Source organism: Schistocerca nitens, chromosome 1, assembly GCF_023898315.1.
Source record: "Schistocerca nitens isolate TAMUIC-IGC-003100 chromosome 1, iqSchNite1.1, whole genome shotgun sequence".
Classification (NCBI taxonomy): domain Eukaryota; kingdom Metazoa; phylum Arthropoda; class Insecta; order Orthoptera; family Acrididae; genus Schistocerca; species Schistocerca nitens.
In genome coordinates this window covers 389683268-389694323 of record NC_064614.1, presented here as the reverse complement: position 1 = coordinate 389694323, position 11056 = coordinate 389683268, and the positions used below count along the sequence as shown (strand labels likewise).

Sequence of the window (11056 nt, the reverse complement as noted above, 5' to 3'; positions counted from 1 at the left end):
AAGGTATAGGTACTGATCCTAGGGGAAAAGGACAGTATCGTGACAGAAGTCACACATTTTATAGGGATTATTCTGGTAAGTTTGAAATCTATGTACAACTAGCATTATTACGTTTTATGGAAGTTTATGAGTGTCAAAAGAACACTTTCATTTTGCTGTGAGTTCCTCAAAACTACACAGAAATACTGAAATTATTAGGAAAAGTGGTACAAAAGGTGAGAACAGAAAGTAAATTACTCATGTGTCACAAACACCTGAAATTTACGATTGAAAAGAATTGAAATGTATTTTATTGAAATGTGAATTATTATTATTATGTGTGATATTAATGGACATAATGATTGTATAAAATATCACGTGTTTGATCTGAGTGCGGGGGAATCTGTAGTGCTTCGAGAATTTTGACATAAATTCTAGAATCACCTGGCCTCCCACCACTGTCTTGGACACACAATATTTTAGATGTGAGTGGGAGAAAGGAGCCCTATCTACTGCACATCACCTGTATGTGTGTGCAGGTCTGAAGTTTATCAAGAGAAGACGGTAGACATGGTGGTTGAACGGCACCGACAAGTAATTGTCAGTCATGCCATCAAATTGTAATTAAAGCACATGGTAGAACCAAGGAACTTCTGTGGTATTCTGTGCTGTTTTATAACTGTGACTATTGTTAGTGACGAAAAAACAATGGTGCTGAAAAAATATTTTTAGTAACTTTTAACTTGAACTTGCTGGAGGCAAGACATTTGTGTGATTTCTGTATAATAGAGCCGTGGTTATCAAGCCACCTCTGTTGTAAATGTAACTTAATTGTTTCTAATGTATGATGACATGGGTGACTTACGAGAAGTCAATTGTTAATGTGAGAAGTGTGAATTTTGTTCTTTGTGAAAGTTCAAATATACCGATAGTTGTTGAAAAGTATGCTTTGAGTACCTCATTATTTCACAAAGAGGGAGAGAGAGTGTTAAAGGTTCCTGTGACTAGCATCATTCTTCAGAGAAGAAGTTTGTAGAGGTTCCAGAACCCGGCTATCCAGAGAAGAAGATCAGTTGCGCATTCCCAAGTAAGTCAACTCGTGTAAGAGAAGTGGGGAGTTTGCACATATGCTTCACACACTCTTAGTCATCAAAAACGTTTGAGGTTGTAGGGACATGATCCAGAGGGTAGCCAAAAGGTACTGGTGCAAGAGGAGGAAGGAAGATGTAGACCCATATGTGAAGAGTTGTGTACAGTGTGCTCAATGAGCAGACGTGAACCATGAGGAAGTACTATTGCAAAGATTACCAGAAGCAATGAAATAATATGAAATGATAGGGATGGATATTTTAAGTCCAATTAACTAGACTCCAGTGGGAAACTTTTTTTTTTCAACAATTGTTGACACTTCTCATGGTACACAGAAATGTTCACCATCACAATCAGCAACCTAATGTGGTGGCACAAACCATAGGCAACAGCTAGCTTGGCATGCCTGAAACAGTGATTACAGATCAAGGGAAAAATTTCATAGTGGACTTGATGGAGCAACTGTGTCATTTATAGTGGGTTCCAAAATTGAGGACTAGTCCATTTCATCTACAGACTAATGATAGAATGGAGTGAGTGCACTACGCTGTTGGTAGGATGTTGAGTTACTACCTGAACTCTCACCATAATGACCAGGATACATATCTGTCATTTGTCATGCAGCTTACAACTCAAACGTTCACACTAGTACTGGGCTATCCCTGTATGGGGTGGTGTATGGGAGGAAGATGCCATCTGGTGTAATTATATCAAAAATTGGCATGGATTGGGGAGCCAGTTCATAATTTCCAAAAATATTAAGAAGATATGAAAGCACGTGCAGAAAGCAATCACAAGTGCACTGGAACAGCAAAAAGCAACACTAAAACACATGGGGAAATTACCACATTATAAGGTAGGGCAGTGTAAGATGATGTCTGCTACAAGGACTAGAAACCATACAAAGTGATAGAGATTATGCCAGCAGTCAACGTCAAGCTCCACTTTCCAGCAAGAATGACGATAGCTCCTGTTGTATGCCTATGACCATACCAAGGGACACTAAGTTCTCTTCCACAGGTTTCAGAACACCTCTAAGAAGAACTCTCCAGAAGGCGAGAAGAAGTAGGTGGAAGAGTGAGCATGAGGACGTTGCATGACCCATATGAGTTGCATTGCATGGATTGAGTTCAAGTAAGTGAGGAATAATATTGGATAATATATGCTGTGAGATTGTGTAGGGAGTAAATTTTGTGTACTACAATAGTGAAATATTTAGGCAATACTTATCTGCTCTAGTGGCTTCCTGGAGAACACCAGGTGATGTAAATATAATAGATAGTATGTGAGCGGGACAACAGATGGTACTTGTGTTCTAGATAGTCTTCCATGAAGTTATGCCATTTAACATGGAGAGCTGCATGCGTTGTTTCCTGTTATAGTTTGCAAGATAGAGAGAAAGAGGTCTCAAAATACCCCACCAAAGCTTTTACGTAAGTTTGTTTCATTTTAGTGTTTTGTGTAACTGAAGTCTTCAAGTACTTTGAAAAGAGTAAAACATCAAAGAGAACCTCAGTATTTAAGGTTATGTGTGTATATATGCATTACTTTTCAGGATTGCATCATCAAAGTCATTAACAGATGATGAGTTGAAAAGAGTAGTGAATGATCCTGCATTTTTGCAATCTGATGAGAGCACAGCAGATGTGGACGAATTTGTACTAAGTGATCATGATTCCATATCTGAAGTTACATCAGAAAGTAGTTGTAAAGAATCAGATGAAGAGGCATGTAATGTACCTTCTGCTGACAAATATATATATAAAAAAAAAAAACAAAAAAAAAAAAAAAAAAAAAAAAAAAACAGTGCTACAAGTGGTCAAGAGCAGCTCCTCCTACAACTCATACCTTTGGTCACAATATACTTAGTTGTCTTCCAGGCACTAGATCTATAACAAAAATGCTTCATTTAGCTGACATATAATACGCCTGAGAACTGGTAATTACTGAAGATTCATTACAAATAATACTCACCAACACAAATGTCAACATACATGACATGTCAAACAAGTACAGAGCTCCTCAACCAGCATTCATAAAACCCCTAGATATTATAGAATTTAGAGCATTTCTAGGAATGAAAGAGTATCTAGAGTCTAATCACAAAAATGTTGTTGGAATTTTTTCTAATGATGGAACTGTTCATGATGTGTTTTGGGCCACTGTGAGTCTTCATAGATTTTTATTCATTTTGTCTTGTTTGAGTTTCAGTTGTGCTACCACAGGTGATGTTAGGAAGTCTGGTGACAGAACTGCAACAATTGGGGATGTATGGGAACTCTTTATAGACAACTGTCAAAAGTATTATGCTGCAGGAGCAAACTTCACAATAAATGAATGTTAGTACCCTTTCATGTTGTTGTTGTTGTTGTTGTGGTCTTCAGTCCTGAGACTGGTTTGATGCAGCTCTCCATGCTACTCTATCCTGTGCAAGCTTCTTCATCTCCCAGTACCTACTGCAACCTACATCCTTCTGAATCTGCTTAGTGTATTGATCTCTTGGTCTCCCTCTACAATTTTTACCCTCCACGCTGCCCTCCAATGCTAAATTTGTGATCCCTTGATGCCTCAAAACATGTCCTACCAACCGATCCCTTCTTCTAGTCAAGTTGTGCCACAAACTTCTCTTCTCCCCAATCCTATTCAATACCTCCTCATTAGTTACGTGGTCTACCCACCTTATCTTCAGCATTCTTCTGTAGCACCACATTTCAAAAGCTTCTATTCTCTTCTTGTCCAAACTGGTTATCGTCCATGTTTCACTTCCATACATGGCTACACTCCATACAAATACTTTCAGAAACGACTTCCTGACACTTAAATCTATACTCGATGTTAACAAATTTCTCTTCTTCAGAAACGCATTCCTTGCTATTGCCAGTCTACATTTTATATCCTCTCTACTTCGACCATCATCAGTTATTTTACTCCCTAAATAGCAAAACTCCTTTACTACTTTAAGTGTCTCATTTCCTAATCTAAACCCCTCAGCATCACCCGATTTAATTTGACTACATTCCATTATCCTCGTTTTGCTTTTGTTGATGTTCATCTTATATCCTCCTTTCAAGACACTGTCCATTCCGTTCAACTGCTCTTCCAAGTCCTTTGCTGTCTCTGACAGAATTACAATGTCATCGGCGAACCTCAAAGTTTTTATTTCTTCTCCATGAATTTTAATACCTACTCCAAATTTTTCTTTTGTTTCCTTTACTGCTTGCTCAATATACAGATTGAATAACATCGGGGAGAGGCTACAAGCCTGTCTCACTCCTTTCCCAACCACTGCATCCCTTTCATGCCCCTTGACTCTTATAACTGCCATCTGGTTTCTGTACAAATTGTAAATAGCCTTTCGCTCCCTGTATTTTACCCCTGCCACCTTCAGAATTTGAAAGAGAGTATTCCAGTTAACGTTGTCATTGTAGGTGCAAATTTCACCTATATACAAGAGTGCCTATATGATAGTTTGTACGAACAGGGGGTGGGGGCAAGGCCTGGATGTATGGAGTATTTTTATTATTCTGGAAGATGAATGGCAACTTCTAAATAGATTTAAAAAAGCGTCAGGTCTGATACTGTTAGAAACCTACATAATACTGATTTTTTAAAATCTCTTTCAAACACCTAACTACATTATATTTTATCCTTTCCCTGAGAGCTGGGGCAAGGAGAGGGGATGATCCAGGCCTCCATGCCCCTGGGTATGAGGACCTTTGTAAGTGTATGCCTAAGAAGCCAGCCAGAAATGTGACAGCAGACAATTGGTTCACGCCACTTTAATTCTATGAAAGCCAAAAACTTGACTGTCTTAGGGGTACTCTGAAGTTAAATAAACTGCAGATCACAGAAGAATTCAAATCAAACAGAAATTGCCCTTTAGAATCTACATTACTTGGGTATAATGAAGAAAAGACAATTTGTTCTTATGTGTGCTGGAAAGGTCAAGTTGTTTTGTTGCTTTCATCTACACACCACTATCAGAAACTCAGTGCCCAAAAGAACAAACCTGAAATGATCATTGATCATAATGTCACAAAAGCAGGAATGGATGCAGTGGATCAATCATACACTAATTATTCGGCATCATGGTGAACATGCATATGGCAATATCTGTATTTTATGCCATTTGAAACATAGTAGGAGTCAATGCTGCTGTTTTACTTCAGTGTACCAAAACGAGTGATCAAATTAACAATTCAAAAAGAAGAGAGTTGCTACAGAGGCTTGGAATGGATTTAGTAGTAAAACTCCATATACAGTGTTGAGATGTCCTACCCCTTTCTTGTGAACTGAGAAATGTTATTATTAAACTTGGTGATACTCCCCTTGCCTTGCTTCTGAGCCATATCTAATGAGGAAAGCCAGATGCTACATGTGTGGGAAATGCAGACAAGAAAACGAAAATAGTGTGTGTAAAATGCTCGAAATATATTTATCTCAATCACATATTTTCAGTACATCAAATTTGTTTGTAATCTATAATGTGTAAAATGTTTACAATACTGGTATTAACTTATAAAAGTGCAATTCAGAATAAAATTTCTCCAAATTACAGTTTTGATTTACTTATTGGAGTACTCCAAGACCTCACTAGAGTATTAGTGTAAGAGGTTTTCATTATAGTAGTTAAGGTTTTATTATTGATGCACATGTAAGAGATATGAACAGTGACAGCAGACCTTTGCGAATGATGGAGGGAGAACAATTGTAGGTTCTCAGGTTGCTATGCTCTGAGGACAATATGAAGGGGACTCTAATCATATCAAAGTGGGGGCATTGCAGGATCAGCAGCCAGAGAGCAGAATGCTCCTTACCAGACAAGAATATGTGGTTATCACCAGACACTGTTGGACACCGAGACTAGTTTTTATTGCTTGGGAGATGTGAACTGAAGTGAAGAGATTGGAGGATTTGTTTTCCAGAATGCAAAAGGAAGGAAAAAGTAAATTCCGCTCTAAGAAGTTTTAAGGGAGTACAACAAATTTGTAAGTCCTACAAATAATTATGGGAGCAAATGCTGCAGATAATAGGTATGGTGCCCTATATTTTGCAATGGCACAAAATGAGTTGGTTAGATGTTTGTTGGGAAATATTAGAGACTGTGTTCAGGACCGTGGATGACAACAGCATCAAGGCACTGAATAGGATCATAGAAGGGATGAAGGAAACAGTGGAAGGCAATGGTATACCACACACTTAACAAGTTTGTAATGTGAAGTGTAGAACAATACATGTATGTTATGGAAATTGACAAATGAGATAATGGAGTATGCAAAGACTTAAGTTGACACCATGAACTGGGATCTAGGAGTGGATGTCTTGGATATGAGGGTAACAGTCGCGAGGTTGTTGTAAGCAGTAGCAAACAGCATTTGGGATGTGCGAGTAGTAATGATGAGCTTGCAGAAGACTGTGTAGTATACAGCCAGCATTACTATTGCTGAACCACCAATTGGTGGGTGGATAAGGAGCTGACGCCTGTGTTGGGACTCACTGCAGAGCCTAGTAAGCAGAATTTGCCATTATAAAACCATGTAGCATTGATGGAGATTAGGATGGACCAGGTGCAGCAATACATACCGATTCATTTCCTGGTAGTGAACGATCACTGTCATAGTCTTGTTGGCCCACAATATGAATGCATTTAATTGTGTGGCTACAGTTAATGATAATGTTTTTCAATGCAAATTCACCACTTTTTTATAATTTGAACAATCTAAAGATGGTAGTAGAAAACAACCAAAACTGGTCATTGTGCTGTAATCGTATATTGCAATTTGCAGTCTAAGCATAAAAAGTTTTTTACAATAATAAAAAATTAGTGAATTACATAATAACTGCCATCTCCTTACTGACACTGTTGTGCTTCACTAGGTTATTTTTTGTGAGAAAACTGTACTTATTTTTTGATGATCAATAATTCTTACTTCCTTTTGATTCATTCTCTGCCAGTCACTCTATAACCCAAGGTACACATTAGGGATTACCCCATCTGCAGGTGGCAGAGTTGGCTCTGCAAGCTAGCATCTCTGTGGGCAACACATGAACCCATTGACAGCCTGGTGGTGGGATACAGACATACAAAATGAGAGCAAATAGTAATGGGAATTTTTGAATTTCTCAGGCTTTGTACATTCAATTTTCAAAACTTTTCTTATTATGTTGGTAGACATATTCCCGATGTATGTTTGCATCTCCAGCTGTTTTGAATATTTAGTTTATTGTTGACAGCCAAAAAAGTTAAACTACAAGAAAGATGGCTCAAGGAATTTGCATCAAATCTTGCTTAAAAATGGAATAAAGTGCAGCATCACATTTGAAATGTTGACTGTAGGTTTTGGCAAATCTGCTATGAGTAAGACAAGAGTTTTTGAGTACTATAAATGTTTCAAAAAGGGCCAAGAAGACACTGAAGATGATATCTGCCCTGGATACCCTAGCACATCACTTACTGATGACAATGAGGAAGAAGTAAATAAAATGGTTCTGGAGAATCACCGAATCACCAGTAGAGAGGTCACTAATGATGTCAGCATATCCTCTGATTATGCCAAGCAGCTTTTTCTGGATGTTTTGGACATGGAACATGAGAACTCCTAAAGAAGGGTATAATAGATGACAAAACATGGTTATATGAGCATGATGTCAAAACAAAGGATCAGTCATCCCCATCGTAACTGCCTGTAAAAAAATAAATAAATAAATAAATAAATAAATACAAAAAAAACCTGACAAGTTCGATTACATGTGAAGGTTCTTTTCACTGTTTTCTTCAATTGCAATGGGATACTGCATCATGAGTTCCTGCCTTATGGTCATACAGTCAATAAGGTATACTACTTGGAAGCCATGAGCCATGCAGCAGTCCAAAGAAAAAAAAAAAAAAAAACAGATTTGTGGCAAAACCATACATGGAAATTGTCTCACGATAATGTTCCTGCTCACACCTCAATGGTTCTTTGTAATTTTTTGGCAAAAAACAAAACTGTTATGCTGTCTCAGCCACTGTATTTGCTGGACATGACCCCCTACAACTTCTTTCTATTCTTGTGGTTGAAGAGAACCATGAAAGGACGTCATTTTGCCACCACTAAGGGGAGCTGGAATGATGGAAATGATAAAATTAATGTTTCTTGTGCTTTTTCATTATAAAATTATTTGAAGTTTTCTGATTAAAACAAATCAAGTTTCATTCTTCTAAATGAATTCTAAGTGTGTTTTTTATCATTTCAAAGTTGATGTGCCATGCCATGTAAATGGCCTTAGCAAGTTGGTGTGTTATCTCTGACGGCACCACTTGCTGTCTTTAGGTAGCATTTCTTGGAGGAATTTACCAGTGTTTTGTTTTCCAATGCTGTAGGCCTTGACCTTTGTGACAAGTGAATGTTCATATCCGTGAACATAAATGGTACAATGTGTTTGTTGACTTGTGCAGTTTGCTATGTGTTTGTTGTTTGGCTCAGCAATTTTGCATATTTGACGTATTTTATTCGTATCTACTTTATGTATTTGGTTTGTGGATATCAATATGCCCCATTTCAGCAATCAAGTGTGTAAGAAAAGACACAATACATGGAAGAAGAAATCCTTTGTTGTTTTGAAGGGAGATGCTGTTCCATCTGCTTCACCATCCACTCCAAATCTGTGTGAGAAAACTTCTTCCAGCAAGAAAATTTTTGACAGCAAAGAAAAATTTGAAAACTATGAAAGTGATAGTAATGATGTGAATGAAATAATTAATATTTCCTTTCTGTCTAATATTTTAAAATATAATGCATTTTGCCAAGTTTGTAAAGGAAGAGGGCTTGAACTGAAAATAATTTCACACATTGGTTTGGCATGTAAAATGTTAGTGAAGTGTGACAAATTTAGTGGAGAGGTTTCGCTTTATAATTCTAACAGTATTCCTCATAGTGGTAATAGTGGAAAGAAGGTGTATGACAGAAATGTTAGGCTAGTGGATGGCTTGTGTTGCACAAGAAAGGGCAGTGCCGCAGGAACAATGTTATGTGGAATTATGAACTTGCCAAAACCACCAACCAAGTTTGGATTGTATAATGAATTGGTGGGATCTTCTGTTAAAGATGTTGCACAAGCAACAATGAAGAATTCAGTAGAAGAGGCTGAGACTGATAATGGAAATAGCAGAGATTTAACTGTTGCTTTAGATGGATCATGGCAACGTAGAGATCATAGATCTATAAATGGAGTCACGACAGCTACCAGTAGAGACAGTTGCAAAGTTATTGATGTTACTGTTCTCTCCAAACATTGTAGATGTAAGGGCAATATCAAGGAGGAACATAATTAAGGTTGCAAAGCAAATTTTCATGGCACTAGTGGAGTGATGGAAGTAGAAGGAATGAAAATAATTTTTTTCCAGATCAGAGGAGTGGTATAATGTATGATATACTAACTATCTAGGGGATGGTGATTCTAAGGGATACAAAACTGTAGAGGAACTCAGACCTTATGGCAATGAAATTCACATTAAAAAACAGGAATGAATTGGGCTTGTGCAGTAGTGCATAGGGGCTCACTTGTGAAAACTGAAGCAGACATTATGGTCCTAGAAGCTTAGTGATGGTATGACCCTTGGAGGAAGTGGGAGATTGACAGATGAAACAATTGGAAAATTGCAGAGGTATTATGGTTGTGCAATTAGGCAAAATACAGGAAGCACTGAGCATGTGAGGAAAGCAGTATGAGCATTATTTTTTGATACTGCATCAACAAATGATCACCCACAAAATGCACGATGTCCCACAGGTGATGACTCATGGTGTAAATACCAATCAGGAAAGGAGTATGACCATAAAAACAATTTGCAAAATGCTGTAATTGATGTAATTAAGCCCATATTCAGAGATTTGTCACAGCCAAATTTATTCAAAAAGTGCCTACTTGGGAAAACACAAAATCCCAATTAAATTGTGAACAATTTAATTTGCATTAGGATTCCAAAACCAATGTTTGTACAGATAAAAACATTGCTCTTTGGGGTGTATCAAGCAGTTGCAACATATAATGGCTCAAACATTATAAAATGTGATGTGCTGAAAGGTTTAGGTTTCCAACCAGGGCACAACAACACCATTTCCACAATGCGCCTAATTGATGAAGAAAGACTAAGAGGTGCAGCAAGAAGAGACAAAAGTCTACAACATGCAGCAAAGGGAAGAAGAGACCTGTGGAAAGAAAACTAACATTAGAAAAAGAAGAGGATGCATACGGTCCATCATATGGAGCAGGAATGTATTAAAAAAATTTGGAAGCCATTTGCCGCACATTTCAAATTTCCATATTTAAGGAACATTTTCTCAAAAACTACTAACAGTAGATGAATCAAAATTATGCACAATATTGTTTATTTCATTTCCTTCATTGTTATAAAAAATTGTAAAAAATGTTGTATAATTAAGGAGCTATAGAAGAAAAGATGCAAAATTTTAGAGAAAAAATTGGCAAAATTTTAAAAAACTGTAAAGCAAAAAGCAATAAATATATCTTAACATGACATTAAAACTTTGTAGAGAAATACTCATTGAAAATATTGTCCAAATTTCAGAGCTCTATGTTTAATGCTTTACGAAAAAATGTTCCTTATATTTGAAATGATAATTAAATAGACACCCTAGCTGCAAACAGGCGTTGATATACTTCACTGGGGACATGTTGAAAATGTGTGCCCCGACCGGGACTCGAACCCGGGATCTCCTGCTTATATGGCAGACGCTCTATTCATCTGAGCCACCGAGGGCATAGAGGATAGTGCGTCTGCAGGGACTTATCCCTTGCACGCTCACCGTGAGATCCACATTCCCAACATGTCCACACCACTACATTCGTAGTGCGCCTAATAGATGTTTGCGCATCATACTCATTACTCGTGGCAGATTAATCTACCAAGTTCCGTACGAGTTCGGGCATGGCGTGTGCGTTCACACAAGAAGGTCAATGGCCGGGAAGCCATATTTTAACTATA

General features: G+C 37.6%; 1 non-coding gene across 1 annotated transcript; it reads right to left on the bottom strand.

The window, feature by feature from the left end:
- Positions 1–10757: 10757 nt before the first annotated feature.
- On the bottom strand, positions 10758–10832 carry Trnai-uau (transfer RNA isoleucine (anticodon UAU)). The gene has a single exon. It is a non-coding gene; the product is annotated as a tRNA-Ile (tRNA).
- Positions 10833–11056: the final 224 nt, after the last annotated feature.